A 17,325-nucleotide genomic window follows, 5' to 3' on the forward strand; every position below is an offset into this window, starting at 1 on the left:
TAAATAAGACCTGGTAGAATTACTCTCCCTGCCTCTAACTTTTATTGAAAGAGATCACAAAAAGCAGCATTAGTCTTTCTTTCTCTGAGTTCCCAGATTAAATTTCACAGGAGAATTTCTGTTAGAATTTAGAAACTAAGTGTTATAATTTTCTTATGTGAGGAATTAATATGCTTTCTACTTTTGATTAATAAAAATTACACACCTTTACAAGTTTCTTTTTTACACTGACTGTTACAAGGATCAGAGTTAAATTGGATATTTTTTCATATGAACTAAATAATGTTTTTGGCTAAAATACTTAGTTTTTCTTGGTTCTGTTTTTCTAATTTATTAAGTGTACTTTGCATGTTATTCACTTCAACCATCTCAGTTCATGTCAAGTAAGAGTAAATATCTTTATAAAGATATTAAGTTCTATTCGAACTTAATCCTTCCACCTTTTATCCTTCTTATGCTGTCTTTAAGAGAAATTATATGCTGTATAATGTATCCTTTTATAGAAGAGGATCTGAATTCTAGGTAAATAGTCTAGGGAGAATGACCATGTTGAAGATAAAGAATCCAGTTAAACTTATCTACTGCTTTTTGAGTACAGACTACGTGTTAGGCACTGTGGGATACTATAAGCATTAATGTAAATGAAAGCATAGCCCTTGACTTTTCCAGCTTACACACTAGAAAGCAAAAAAAAAAAAAAAATTGGCACAGTATATATTTAATTTTATAAAAAATCTCTAGAATATATTATGATAGTGACATTTTAAAACTTGAAACCATCCATGATAGTAACTTAAAACTTTTATTCTTGAAACTAAATAAGAATATCTCAGCAACATATTCTAATGCATGATTAACCTTGTGTTCTAATGTTCCTTATACTGAGCTTTTTATCCCCTGCAACATACATCATAGTGTTGTTCCATGAACAATACACTATGCACAGGCAATTGCATGGACACTGTAGCCTGTGGATTATGTATCTCTTTTAGCTTATCAACCCAACCTTTTCCATTCAAGAAAGCAGATGGGAATGCAAGTGAGAGTGATATTATTTTAAGGATATTAAATATCTGATATTTGAATCTGCTCTCATTTATATGAAAAGTGAATTATTTACAAACTACAACCTAATTGTGACTACAGTGTGTAAAGAAAATTCCTATGCCACACCAAAACAGGGTCAAAATGAATAGGTTTTAATTTTGTTCCAGTTTCAAATTCTTGAAAAATACTTGATCGCTATTGCTCTTATGGAGTCTTTGCTTCTCTAAACTTAATTGTTTTAATTCCTTTAAACCATTCCTTGTGTCTTGTTTTTATTGCTAGGCAACTCAATGCCTAGCTCTGTGTTGGTAACAAATGGAAGACAAGGATCTACTAGTGTCTGTGGACTTGTGAGCTTTCAGTCTAAATTAACCACATTGATTGCCTGCACAATCAATTCATTGGATTCCAGGTCTTGTTTCACTTTTTAATGATAGTAAGGAAATCAGGATTGTGATCCTTGAATGTATTACTCTGAGAGTTTGACAAGACCTTTAACCTTCTTGTGTTCCTCAGGATTTCTGAAATTTCTTAGTTATAGAATAACATATATATATATATATATATATATATATATATATATATATATATATATAATTTTAGACCAAAATATAACATTTTCTAATTATACATATTTAACTAAGTCAGGCAGGTATATGATTTTGGATGGGCTTATGGAAAACTTTTACCATAATGATACAATACAAGAAGGACCTACTGTATTAGTTGGGGTAGGTTATGCTATAGTAATAGACGACCTCTGAATCTCAACATTATTTTATTTTATTTTATTTTATTTTATTATTTTATTTTTTTGCGGTATGCGGGCCTCTCACCGTTGTGGCCTCTCCTGTTGCGGAGCACAGGCTCCGGATGCACAGGCTCAGCGGCCATGGCTCCCAGGCCTAGCTGCTCTGCGGCATGTGGGATCTTCCCAGACCGGGGCATGAACCCATGTCCCCTGCATCGGCAGGTGGACTCTCAACCACTGCACCACCAGGGAAGCCCCTAAATCTCAACATTTTAAAACAACAAAGATCTGTATCTTTACATATCATTGCTGGTGGTGGGGAGGGTATTCATACATAATCACTCAGGGACCTAGGCTGACAGATTCTCCATCATCTTATGCTGTCTCCATCTCAACATGAGGCTTCAGGTTTTGCCATGATAATCATGGAAGATCATCATCGGCTTTTAAATGGCTCCATCGAGAAATGACATATCACTTCTCCTTACATTTCATTTGCTGAAACAAGCCATATGGTTATGACAAAATTCAAGGGACAGGGAAGATTAATCCTCCTGCAAGACAAGGAAGTGGAAGACTTCCTTGGAAGTCTTAGGAACTTAGGAAGTAATAAGATCTATCATACTTATTGAGTTTGACTCTGACAACTCTGTGTAGAAATATTAAAGAGAAAAAAAGAAAACTGTTTAAATAACTTATGTATTTTAAAATATTTTTATAAATTTATAAATATCACATCACAGAAAAAAGAAAAAAAAAAGATACTACCACAACCTTAATGCAACCCCTGATAACACATAGATGCATTTTTCTTACACTTTTTTTCTATCTGTTTATTATTGTAATATAGTTGTAATTATAGTAGTGTTACAATTTTATGACTTGTTTTGTCTTTTAACATTATAACAGAAAAGCTATCTCTATAAGGCCAGTCACATTTATGACTATACTTTTAAATGGTTGCATGAAATCTTACTTAGTGGCTATACCACAATTTACTTAAACACTTTCCACTGGTGTCTCATTGTTTACCATTTTCCCAGCTTTAATAAGGTATAGTTGACAAAAATTGTATATTTTGAGATTTACAATACGATGGTTTGATAAAAGTATACATTGTGAAATGATTACCACAATGAAGCCAATTAACACATCCAACACTTCACATAGTTACTATTTGGTGTGTGTGTGTGTGTGTGTGTGTGGTTAAAGCACTTAAGATCTACTCTCTTAGGGAATTTCAAGTATACAATAGAGTATTATTTTTTTTATATATATAGTGGTGTGTGTATGTTAATCCCAAATACAATACTGTATTAAGTATAGTCACCATGCTGTATATTAGATCCCCAGAACTTATTCATTTTATAACTGAAATTTTGTATCTTTTGATCAATATCTCCTCATTTTCCCCACCTCCCAGCCTTTGGTGACCACCATTACACTCTCTGGTTCTATAAGTTTGATTTTTTTTTTTTATATTCCATGTATAAGTGATACCATACAGTATTTTTCTTACTCTGGTTAATTTGACTTGGCATAATGTTCTATGGGTTCATCCATCTTGTCACAAATGGTAGGATTTCCTTCATTTTAATGGCTAAATAATATTCATTGTGTGTGTGTGTAAGTCTATATATACCACATTTTCTTTGTTCATCTGTTGACGGACACAAGTTGTTTCCACATCTTGGCTATTATGATAAACTCTGCAATGAAATATACTGATTTCATTTTCTTTGGAGAGATGTATATATATATATATGTATATCTCCAGTAGTGGCAATGCTGGATCCTAAAAATGGAGTTAAAGCTATTTTTAATTTTTGAGGAATGACTATACTGTTTTCCACAATGGCTTTACCAGTTAACATTCCCACAACAATGTCAAGTGCTCCCTTTTTTCCACACCTTCACCAACACTTCTTCTCTCTTGTCTTTTTGATAGTAGCCATCCTAACCAAATATAAGGTGAGGTTTTAGAGATTTTATTTGCATTTCTCTGATGATTAGTGATGTTGATCACCTTTTCATATACCTGTTGGCTGTATGTATGTCTTCTCTGGAAAAATACTTAATCAGGTTTTTTGTCCATTTTTAAATTGGGTTATGTTTGTTTTGTTTTTGTTTTGCTATTGAGTTGTATGAGGTCCTTATTTATTCTGGATATTGACCCCTTATAAAATATTTGGTTTGTAAATATTTTCTCCCATTCTGTAAGTTGCCATTTCATTTTGTTGACTGTTTCCTTTGCTGTGCAAAAACTTTAGTTTGATGTAGTCCCACTTGTTCATTTTTGCTTTTGTTGCCTGTTTCTTTTGATGTCATATCAAAAAAAAAATCATTGCCAAGATCATTGTCAAGGAGCTTTTCCCCTATATTTGCTTCTGGGAGTTTCACAGTTTGGGGTCTTACATTTAAGTCTTTAATCCATTTTGAGTCAATTTTTATATATGGTGTAAGAGTTCGATTCCATTCTTTGGCATGTGGATGTTCACTTTTCTTGACATCATTTCCTGAAGAGACTATTCTTTCTTCATTGTGTATTCTTGGCACTTTTGTCATAGATTAGTTGACCCTATATGTGTGGGTTTATTTCTGGACTTTCTATTCTGTTCCATTGGTCTATATGTTTGTTTTTATGCCAATACCATATTGTTTTGATTACTATAGCTTTGTAATATCATTTGCAATCAAGAAGTGTGCTGTCTCTAGCTTTGTTTTTTTCTCAAAATTGTTTTGGCTATTCAGGGTCTTTTCTTGTTCCATATGAATTTTAGAATTGTTGTCTCTATTTCAGTAAAAAAATGCAAAATGCCTTTGGAATATTGATAGGGGTTGCTTTGAATCTGTAGATAGCCTTGAGTAGTGGACATTTTCACAATATTAATTTTTCCAATCCAAGAACATGGGATAACTTTCCATTTATTTGTGTCTTCTTAAATTTCTTTCAGCAGTGCTTTATAGTTTTCAGTGTATAGATCTTTTACCTTTTGGTTAAATTTATTCCTAAGTGTTTTATTCTTTTGATGCTATTGTAAGTGGGGTTATTTTCTTAATTTCTCTTTTGAATAGTTCCTTGTTAGTGTATAGAAAAGCAACCGATTTTTGTATACTGATTTTTTACCCCGAAACTTTACTGAATTCATTTATTAGTTCTAACAGTTTCTTGGTGGAGTCTAACCGGTTAGAAATGAATATTCTTTGACCCTACCATCCAACTACTAAATCAGTTTTCAGTTTAACAAGATTTTCAGGTGATTTGTAAACACATTAAAATTTGAGACACACTCATTCAGACCATTCTGCAGGCTAATGCTGACTGGCTTTAGGAGTAAGATAATTTTAGAAATATGGAATAGTGACTCTCATTTAACCTTTAGATTTATTGGCTCTCTAATTATATTTTTCCAGAATTTTATGAACGAAGTAGGTCAAAGTTTTCAAATTGTGCTTTCAAAAATGTTTAATTTTGTTAAATCCAAAATGGCCTTGTAATTAACTTTAAACATGTAACAGCTAAAAACCTCTATAAATTCACACATGCAGTCTTCTTATAAGTCTGTAGACCAAAGGACCATTCAGTAGGTACATGATTATAGTAATACAGTTTTCCCTCTGTATCTGCTGGCTTTGTATTTATGTATTTAACCAACCATGGATCAAAATCCATGGATGTGAAACCCATGGATATGAAGGGCCAACTGTATTCATTGTACTACACCATTTTATATAAGGGACTTGAGCATCCTTGAAATTTGGTATTGGTGGGGGCTCCTGGAATCAATCCCTCCCCTTCCCCACCAGATACCAAAGGATGACTGTATGTGTAGAGAATAATTTCAGTGGCTGGTTTGCATTTGTTCTCTCCATGAGTTGATTAAATTTTTTAGATACATGTCTGTTGAAAAAGAAGAGTGGATTTCAGTTTATAACTATGGAATGTGATAAAAGGTTCTGTGTTATGATATCTATATCTATTTATCTATCTGTCATAAAAAAGTGTTCAGTATTTTATAGTATCCATCTTATAGTATCCATGCCTGTGCCAGTGTTTATGTTTATAGCTACATATATGTAATTTTAATCAAAAAAGAGTGAACTTATGGTTTCTTAGTCATTCTTATGGGTCAAGGATGTTTGGGAAACACTGAAATCAATGAGTTATTTTATGTATAAATTTTTCTCCTTTTAGAAGAAAAATAGTTCATAAAATATTAAAATTAATACATTCTTTAAATTTTTTAATATGTATTTAGCATTAACTCTAAATTTAGTATTTTGAGTTCCATATTTAGTATTTTATAATTCAGAAAGGTCTAAAGCCCTTTGAAAAGTCATAAAAATTCAATCATTTTTACTCACTTTTAGGTTTTTAAAAATATATAAATTAAAAGAGGTAGTCCATGTCATTTGTGAAAGTGGATATTTTTATGATTATGAAAGAATGAACTAAGAGAGTATATACTCTTAACACAATCATTGGTGTAAAGTATATCATTAACTTGTTTGTCATTTGTCTTGATGTTGACCTCTGTGTGTTCAGAGTTAGGGGGGTTTCAGGACCCGAATATTTGGTCTATATCTATGAACCATGCAGGGAGACTTCAAGACAGCTGCTGAAAAAATAAATGCAAAATCAGAAAGAGACTACAATTGAGCTGGCTGCTAAAAAAAAAAAAAAAAAAAAAAAAAGGAAACCCAGATTCAGTAATTATCTCTGTCTTTAGCTTAAGGGTGCACCAAATGTTTACAATCACTCGTTTGGCAAACTGAGTTTTTGCATATTACTCGTGGTTCAGGAGCCAAAACCATATGTTACTTATAATAATGTACTTTTTAGGGTACAAATTTATCATATTCAAGTCACAGGAAATGTTTACATAGGAGCAAAATGCTCTAGCATCAGAACAAATCAGTAATATTTCAGAGTTCAAATTTCCATATGCTTCCTTGGCATAAGAAAATTTCTGAGGTTGTGTAATACACTTTAATTAAAAACAAAACTTTTCTACAAATCATGGAAGTTCCCAAATAGTGAAGACAGATATATCATTTTGCTGTATCATTTATCATCTTTAAGTAGAAATAAGAATAGAAGCTATAATGAAGATATTTTGTACCTTTTCCTCTCAGAAAATATCAATTTATTTTGATCAATTAAAATAGGGTTTTGTGTGGATTTGGTTTTAGGAGTTGAGCCATGTCAGCCTGAATCAGGAGAAAATGAGCTATGTTATCTAGGTGATACAGAGGTATCTAAAGCATTTAATTCTTTAAAAAATTATGAATTGAGGTTTAAGTTCTTAAGAAAACATCTGCTCATTTTTTTATGTTTGCAAACTTATGTTCTTTAGGTTTCTTTTTTATCATAAATATAGTTTATACCGAGTTGATGATTTTGCTATTATTTAAAAGCTTATTTCACAGTTATTTTGATGCTCTTCAATGAAGAAAAGTCAGCAGGAGTACACGTAACAAGATATTTTCAAAATAGGATCCTGACTATGATAGGAAATAGTCAATATGCTTGTGAAAGAATTCCATTTATGTGAAGAGTGATTTAATGTACATGCTTATTCTTTGCGGAAAAAAAATGTCATTTGAATTATTCAGAGATACCCAGAATAACGAAGTTATTTATAGTCATTTTTGCAAAATATACTCTTGCACAGAGGTGAAAGAAATAACAAAATCAATTTTTTTTTCAAATTGAAGTTTCAGACTTAAGTCACTAAAGGGAATATTGAAGAAGTGACTGTTGAAATACTTCTTGTTTGCAAAGAAAGCATGATTGAATTCAATCATCTGAACCTAGGATTTGGAATTATCATCAATTTCCCCAGACTGTTTAGATTCAAAAACTCTTGGATTTTTTTCACTCTGTAAAAGTAAGTAGTAGAGCTGTTAATTTCATATGAAAAGAATAAGAATCTCTATTTAGATCCTTGTTTTTAATAGTAATTGCAAATAAAGCAAAAAGCAAAATTTCAGATCTCCCTCCCCAATCATATCACATGTTTTAAAATAGAAAATACTGGCTTTTGTACTATATCTCCAAAGTGTAGACTAAGGAGTGCACACAGCTTCCAGTTGCATGGGTATTATATTTTGAACCCAGTAGCAGTAAAAGCATTTTCACTGTTGGATGAGTACATAGGCTTGAATGTGTTTTTAAGGTAGACAGGATCAAACATAATATAAAATTTTGCTTTTTTTTTTTGCACTACACTTTGAGTTGCACCTGGAAGTAAATAGCTAACTAGAACAGACTAATGATGTGCTCAGTGCCGCCAAGAGCCGTGGAGTAAGTACCCTGTCTGGGTTCTCCAGTGAACTCTTAAACCATTGGCTTTTAATCCAGGAACACACTCTGAGGAGCGTGTCCCCTGCTCTTTATTACATTCCAGGGGCAGCTCCATCAAACTGCATCACTGTGGCTTAGCACAGCACTTACTCTCTCTAATAAAAAAACACTCCAGGTGCTATATTAAATGGATTATTATCAACAGAGGATTCCAAAATTTGGTTGATGCCCTCCTCTTGCAAGATTCAGCGTAGCCTGAGGTCCCAGATGCGTTTTATGAGTGCCAACATGACAACTGAAAAAGATCAGGCCGGATGCATAAAGATGGTCAGCAGAGAGCAACGTTCCATATTGTTGGCTTAGGAAACCATTTCAGCAGAAACAAAGATGGTTACTAAGCCCCTTTGTGAAAAGGGTATCAAAGGTAAAATGGTTGATAAAGAAAAAAAGAGAAACAGCAATAGCGAGGGTGAAAGAGAAAGCAAGCCAGCGAGTGAGAGAATACCAACTGGACCTACAGCACTGAGGAAACAATTCCTTACATACAGTAGTTACCTTCAAAAAGGACTAAGTACCTGATTCCTTCCTAGAAAGAAAACCAAGAACTTAAGAAAATATATAAATGACGGGATTCATAATCCCTTTCAAGATGATTTAAGAAAAGTATTTTAATACTAGTATAAAATAATCAAACCCTGGTCAACTAGGCAGCATATAAATTTTTAATGATAAATAGTTATCTCAAAAATAGATTTTTGTGTACAAAATAATTCTTTGAAGTCAAAGACTGAATTCCAACATGGTACACAGTGATCTCTTACCTGCTGCCTCTTTTCTTCCCTTACGAGTCTCCCCCTTTAAATCTTCCTGCTCTCACATTTTTATGTTTCATTAGCAGTGAATGGTACTATTATTCTCCACACACACCCGTTTTTTTCCTCATCTCTGTGGCTTTGCATATAATCTCTTCTGCACTTAGAACTCCAGTTCCTTTTTCGTCTATCTAACGCAAGCCTTATATTGAGGCTCAGATCGAGAGGTGCCTTGTCTAGAAAGCCTTCCTTGATGTCCTCACCTCCACTCAGCACATATGTGTGCACCCTTAATACCTACTGCATTTCTCCATTACACTGTAATTGCATTTTTCTATGTCTTTCTTCGTAACCTGTCTCTCACTTGTTTGACTACAGAAACTGGATTGAATGCATCATTAAATTCCATGTTTCCAGAACTTAGTGGCTGTTCAGTAAATAATTTTGGAAAGAATGAATGACTGAAGTGTCTTTAGTAACTTGTAAACCTACCATTAGGAAAAATCGACTTAGATAATTTTATAAAGGGAAATGTTTTGAGTCCCAGATTTGCAATACTTGTGGGCTTCAATTAAAAGCCTTTAATTGCTGGCTAGGCAAAGCCAGGGTTAGAAAGATACTCTTGGTAGGTAGGAAGATATTGAAATGACTATTCTAACAGAACTAGAAACATTGGTACATACTGCAATGAGTCATTCAGAAACTGTGAATTTCATTTCATTTAATATCTCTTTAAAAATAAAGTAGCTTCTGTCATTCATTTACATATTTATTTTTGAGAAATTATAATGAGCCAAGCCCTATGTTAGGATCTGGGGAAACAAGGCTGGATACGACACATGTTTTGTCTGTGAGAGTTCACAGTCTGGTCAGAGGTAATACTATGGCTAGCAGACAATCCTATGGGGATGAAAGATTTTGAGTGATGAGAATTTAGCCTAGTACATGTAGAAAAATCTTCAAATAGAAACATACAACTTAAATCAAATCTGCAGACTAAAGCAGGATGGGAGATGGCAAGCCAGAAGTTCTCAGGAGCCATCAAGGTGGGCAAGAGCTCAGACTTGTGTGATTTATTTTCCTGGGAAGGATTTTCATGGAAGAAAGAGAAGGAAAACAGTGAAAAAGCCTGCTTGAGATAGATTATGGTGGTAGAGGTGGAAGGGTTACACCTTTGTTCTATAAGCTTGTGATACTGTCCTGAACTTAGCCTCAGTTTCCTCACCTGTAAATTGGGTATAGAGAAAGGGTGATGTAAAATCTTTATGCAAAGGCAAAGTAAGAATCAGACAATAATGCTGGTTTTTTTTAAAACAAATCAAGACATTTTTAGCATAATTTTATGCAGAGACTATAAATGCTTTGGGTGTTGTTGGCTCTGGCTGAGGTGCCCCTGACAGAAGACCCTCTGAAGGCCCCAGCCAAGGCAGTGCTGGCTGAACAAGGCTCACTGAGCTCAGGAGCACAGCCTGGCCTTCTCTTCTCCGCATTTGTAGCTCGAGGCCTTAACCTCTTATCGTTATTTTAATGATGTTTTTATGTTTAACTGTAAATCACATTAACAGAGTTTTGACTGGTATGTCAGAGGGCTCAAAACTGAGTTAAAGTCACTCTAAGAGCTAAAGAATTTGTCAGGTCTGACGTGTTTAGTCAAGATGATCCATTCAAGTGTAGAGATGTCGGAGAGATGGTGCAGGATGCTGTTTAATTTGTTTAGGATTTGAGGGGTGGAAATGAACTTGTAGTAGAGCTTTTGCTCCATAGTAGCAACTGTTAAGAGGATAATTTATGGCTTTTGTTAAGGACATTAACCAAGGCAAAAATGCCCCTATAAAGCAACTAATTGTATATTATGCTGAAGTTATTTTCTGAAGAATATGGTCACACCAGAACATGGCATAATTTAGGAAGCATTCGTGAAATTCTATACTTCCCTTATATTTCATAAGTGTATTGTGGTAATGAAAGACAGGCGTTCATTTTTCTGTATTTGGAACTCATACCTTTAGGGGTCGAAAAAAAACATTTGTGAGGTTTTTATTACAAAATAGGTGTTTAAGCAAGAGCAATGTAAAATATAAAAAAGCGACTATTAATACTGTTAATATTTTGATATATATAGTATTTTCACTCTTTTATATGAATAATACTAGTCAGGATACCTCAACCGCTGAACAGATAGCCTCTAAAATATTGGGGGCTTAACACAAGAGTTTCTTTCTTACTTAGAGGGGATTGCCAGCAGTGTGGGGGGAGAGGCGCAGGGGTACTCTGCCCCATGCGGTCACTCAGGGCAGTGCCGGCATGAAAGCCTGCTACTGGAGGCTTTGACCTCCAGCCAGCGGGGAGAGGGAAAGGATGGTAAGAGTGGTGTTTATACGTTTTAGACCGCAAAATGGTGAACTATCAATACATTTCTGCTTACACTAGGAAACGTAGTCTAGCAATGTGCCCAGTCTGGAGGTGAAGCAAGTTGATGTGCATATTGTCTCTCTGCCATAGCAAATATGTGTGTAAACAGGCTCACACACTACTATACATTCTGTTTACTATACATTCTATATGTAGAGCATTGTTTATTTACTCAATGTATCTCAACTTCTTTTCGTTATTTGTATCATTGATTGTACTGCAATTTTTGTGGGCTTCAATTAAAAGCCTTTAATTGCTGGCTAGGCAAAGCCAGGGTTAGAAAGATACCCCGTGCCGTGCATTCCCATTTAGGAATTCCCATTTAGGTAGTTTAAAATACCTAAACTGAAATTCTTAATGTCTAAACTTGCCTCTCAACTACTTGTTAACTTCAAAAACTTTTTTTTAAACCTAAGGCCATTGACTCAATTAATTCATCAAGCACACATTGTGTGTGAGATACATAGTCCATTTTTCTTAAGTCTTCATAGTCTGCTGGAGGAGACAAACAGAGAACCACAATTCAAAATGATAAGTGCTCTCATAGAGGGAAGTCGTGGGTTCTCTGGGAACATAAGAAAGAGACCAAATCTAGACTACCAAAAAAGGTTTCCTGAAGGAGGAGGTCAGAGACAGAGATTGTTTTATATTTAAATTGACTAGTTGTATTTTGAAGCATTTGCTAATTTGTTAGTTTTGAAAACTTCTGGGTTATCACCTTTGCTAAAGACTCTTCTGACCATTCAAAGAGGAACACGTCTAGCTGTTCAAGTTTATGAAAAAGTTCATAAAGTTCAAGTTTATAAAAAGTACTGGGAAGGCAGTCTGTAGTGAACCATAGTGGTCTGTGTAGCTTGTCGTCTTTAGATTTCAGTTATTATTGATGTTACTATTCCAGACAATACTATTTGCAAATCTTATTAAAGTGTACACATCCTAAACTTAGGAAAAATATATACTGCATAAATATTAATAATTATGATGACGTGTGAGTTTTAATTGTTTGTCCTCAATCCTGTAATTTTATAAGTGATCACAATGAAGTCCAAATAGACTTGAAATGGCTTAGGTCAAGGGGGATTTGAAGGACTTGAATTGGACTGAGAGAACATCAAAAAGGACCAGAGAACTGACATGTACACACTGATGTATTTAAAATGGATAACCAACTGTATAGCACAGGGAACTCTGCTCAATATTATGTAACAACCTAAAAGGGAAAAGAATTTGAAAAAGAATAGATACATGTATATGTATAACTGAATCACTTTGCTGTACACCTGAAACTAACACAACATTGTTAATCAACTATACTCCAATATAAAATAAAAAGTTAAAAAAAGAAAAGGACCAGAGAATCTGTAATTTAGGGTCAGAGTGGCCTGAGGTCAGGAAGAGGGGAAGGTCTCTGTAAAAGTCTCCCAACAGCTGGGTTGTAAAAGGTACAGCTGGAGCAGTTGGAAGAGAGATTGGAAAGGCCTGAAACTGCAGAAGAATGAGGGTGAAATGAGATGTGACTTGCTCAGGACAATAAAGGAAAGGCAGGAACAGCTGCAGGGTTTGGATCTGAGATGCACGGCAAACTCAGTTTGCAGACGGCTTAAACGAATAGTGATGGGAAATGTATATTTATGTATATATAGATCTGAAGACACAGAAAACAAATGCTTAGGAAAAACTAACATGCTTAGAAAGTTCTGAGCTGTGCACTGGAGCAATGAGGATTAAAAGCCAGAGAGAAGTGAATTTTGATTATGCTTTCATGTTAGCAATGTACTGTAAATACCATGCTAATAAATACTTGGAACTCTACCCTGGTCACCAAAACCAGTTGTGTTCTAAGTGAGTTTGGTATATTACAAGTTCTTAATTGGAGCCTTTAAAACATTCCCCAGACTATTTTTACATGGACTAATAGGAAATCAATTTAACTTGCTCTACAACAGTTTAAAAATATGAAAACATTTCCATAATTTTGAGATATTTTTCATCGTAATTGTAACAGGGTACAGTAGTCGATTAATTTTTTCCTTCATTTTTAACAAGGAGCTTTTATGAAATTGCTGCTTGGTGCAAGAACTGCCTTCTATCTTTGGGTCGTTAGATTTGCTGACTTGAATTTAAAGGGAAAATAATATTAATCCTCCCAAATATCTTCTCTTCAACTTATGTAGCGTTACCATTCTTTTTTCTCTTCTTTTTTTCACTGCATAATATAGTCTGGCAAAAAGTAAGTGTGATCTTAATTGTTAGACTTGTTTATTCCAGGGAGGAACCAATGGAGCACTTAGAGTAATTAACATATTTTCTCTGGTCTTCTCATTTTGTTAATGATATCTTATTGAAGGCTGTGCAGTAATTACTGCCCACTGAGGTACATACGCTGAAACAAATTAATGGCCAATGACCAATAATGATTACACTTGTAATTACCTATTGTGAAGTATAAGCATAAAAAAATTGAAATTAAAAACAATGTTCTTTGAAGCTAAAATTAAACTATATTGTGAAACTGCCCTAAAAATCATATTAACAACTCAACAGAGAAATGATATTTCATGACTTTATCATTATCCCCGCCACTTTCACAAAAGTTACAAGACACGTTTTTTTGCTGTGTTTCAGAGCATAAAGAATAGGACACGTTTACTATTAGGTATGACTTTTGGGTATAGGTGGAACATTTATCTTAACATGGGCAGCATAATTTTCAGTGATTTCAAGAAGTTAGTAATTTTCTATACCAGGAGGCAATATTTCGTTCTTCCTTCTCAAGAGGAGATATGTTTTCTCCCCAGTGGCTTCTTTTTACCTGTCTATGCTTAAGAAATTCTGGGCCACTTAGCACTTTTAGCAAGATCAATACCCTTTAATGCTCAAACTTCATTTATCTCATGGGTTTATCAAAATAAACAGCAATTTTCCTGTAAAGCTGCCACTATAACTTGGGATAGAGGGTGGTGATAGATGTTCACACAATTTTCGTATGATACAGTTTGATTTTGTAAAGTTGAGTGATTTGAAACTCCTCTTTCTTTAGACTGCCAACAACTTCAGCATCTACTTTTTACATGTGGAAAAAAATAATAAATTTTAGCGAAGGGTTAACATAGTACAGTATTTGGTTTCTCCAGACTGAAATAGAGGAGACCTGGGATCTAAGTCTGTGTCACTAATTAGCTGTCAAGTCACTCATTGTCTCTGGGCCTTGGCTTTCTGACCTGAGAAATGGGAGCTTTGTATTAGATCATCTCCAAGGTCACTGGTAGGCACTAACAGACTATGGTAGGCTTTGTGATAAGGATCACAGGAGACTGGGAATTCTCTCTCTTATCTCTGGTTAAATTGTTGTGTGAAAACGTTAAGATTTTTGGATTTTTTTCATTATTTGGAGTTCAGTTTACAAGTCAGATTTTTTAACGTTTCATTCTCAGTCCTTATCAAATACTTGGATATTGAACAGAATAATAAATTTTTGTTCACCTGAGTAGGAAAAATGAAACTAGCTTCTAAACCTGGATAACTAGCTTAAATGTATACATTTTCAAATTTCAAACACTATAATAAAATCTCTACACTTTATTAAATATTTTAACTAAAATTATATCCTTCTAAATATTAGTTTTAATTATAGTGTTTTGTTTCTAATGAGAATTTGAGTTCCTGCAGGATCAAAATTAAGTTTTTATGTATTTTCATACCTGTTAGCACATATTTGTGTTCAAGAAATATTCGTCAAAAGAAAAAAAAAACATGATTATCAACATATCTTTGTTTTTGGACATTCTGTATGTTGCTATGTTGTTTTAAACTGTTTTCAGGGTAAACTATCTTCTCTCCCTCAAATGGGAAGTTGACTTTCTATATGACAACTTCAGTGTTCTACAATGAGGCAAGTAAAGCTTGATTCTTTGAGTTAAGGTTTCTTATTTGGGTATGGACATCACAATGGAATTATGATCTTGCTGTTATGCGTTGGATATCACATCCAAATTACTTTTTTTACATATGAGGAAATTGGGCATAATAAGGATGGAAATTGCTAGACTATTATTATCTAAAATCTCTGCCCCAGAATTTGTAGTCTATTAAAGCTTATTAATGTCTTCTTTAAGATCCACTAGCAAAAGATGAGAAAGGTTGTTATCCAGCTTTAAGATTTTTCAGGACCTCTTACTGCTTTTAATTTTTCCTTTCAGTTCATGGGAGCTAGTCTTGTACGCCTGGTTGAACTTCGTTTAGAATTTTGACAGTTTTTTTATTTGTGTCCCATTTGGATGTTTTTCACAATGGTCAGACTATTCACATTACATCTGAATAACCACTACCCAATGGTTTAATTCAAATGGTCTGACATACCTCTAATTAGTATTGTTAATGTTTACAGAATATTCTTAATAAAATAAAGCTTTCTGGCTTAATTTTAAAACAAAAAATGATAACAGAAAAAATTTTAAATAAATGTAATGTGGAAATTGTCATAAGTTTTACAGAAAAATTTGTTTATAAAAACTAACTTTGATAGAAAACTCTTGGTTGGGATGAAATGAGAAATGGCAGAGTGCCAAAATAACTATGTCTTATGATATATTTCTTATGATATAATTCCCAATTTAAAATAATCTTGATAGCCATCTATTCATATATTTAGACTTAGCAACATTGGTAAACTGAAGGTTATAGAGATGTATATAGAGAATGGTTGGCTAGTCTTGCTATACTAGTAATTACCAGTAAATGTTAATTATGTCCAAATCCATTATATACCTGCACATCTGTAAGTATTATAGCAATTTTAAAAAAGTCAGTTTGCTACAATATTAAGTTAGAATATTTTTCCAGTTCTAACTTAACAGTGAGTGAAAAACAACAGTTTCTGAGAAGATTATTATTTAAAGGTAGACTGGAAAAATAAAATACTCATTGTATGGGTATATGTTTCCAACCCTGAAGTCATGATATGCTTTTGTTTATTTTGCTCAATATGATTTAAAGAAAGTTATTTTAAAAGTAAATAAGGCAAGAACCTGAAATTTGTTTGATTTAAAAAATCATGACTAAAAAAGGGAGGTTGCAGGCTCTTGTACTATGATTTTGTCTCTCTAGCTAAGCTACTTCATGAACTTGGGCAAGGGTATTTATCATTCAGAGGCTCATTTTCCTCATCTGACATTCTAAACTTGTCTGAAGCAGCACTAAAGTCCTTTCAGAAACCATTTGCTATGTGTATATTGGTGTTTATGGTTTTAGTTTCTATATACTATATTAGTTTACATTTAGTTTGTGTATATATGATATATAGCATTACAAATTCTCTTAAAATTTATATGAACATTTATAATTTTTCAATGTAAATCTGTATGTATACCTTGTATGTTAAAGAAGAATAATGCAAAGGAATAAATTACTTTCCTTATTTTGTTCATATATTTAAAATATTTCCTACCATGTCATTTTCTTCAATGATGTGTGTATTGGAATTATGGTCATAGTAATATCACATTCATTATTCTTTTTTGGAAGCATTTCAACATCTCTATTCAAGGACTGAGTAGATTGTGTTTACAGAGGCTTTACGAGGCATCTGTTCTTAGCCACAGCTGAGAATGGGGCCCACCGTGCAGACTGGAAGCATCCACCTAGAATTTGTTGAATTAAGTCCTTGCACCTGGATATAATTGTCGTGCCGCTGTGCTGGGGTTTTCTTAAGCTACTGGTAAAACAAATTAGCTCAATTTTAAACTGGCATCCAGTAGAGAAGTGACAACTCACCTCATATAATCTTTTTCAAATAATTATTTTTGTATTGCCAGTTTTACCTCATGAATATTTTCCTGGGGGCTGAGTGAGAAAAAAAAATGTAGCTAAACCAGAGACGTGATAAAAATTCTACTCATGTTATAGGCTTTGATATCATGGCAGTATAATTAAGATATTGGTAAATCTGTGATTATAATTTCAGTTCAGCTGGATGTTTTTCCCCCACTAAACAAAAC

This window comes from Mesoplodon mirus (genome assembly GCF_964341445.2).
Source record: "Mesoplodon mirus genome assembly, chromosome: 6".
Lineage (NCBI taxonomy): Eukaryota > Metazoa > Chordata > Mammalia > Artiodactyla > Ziphiidae > Mesoplodon > Mesoplodon mirus.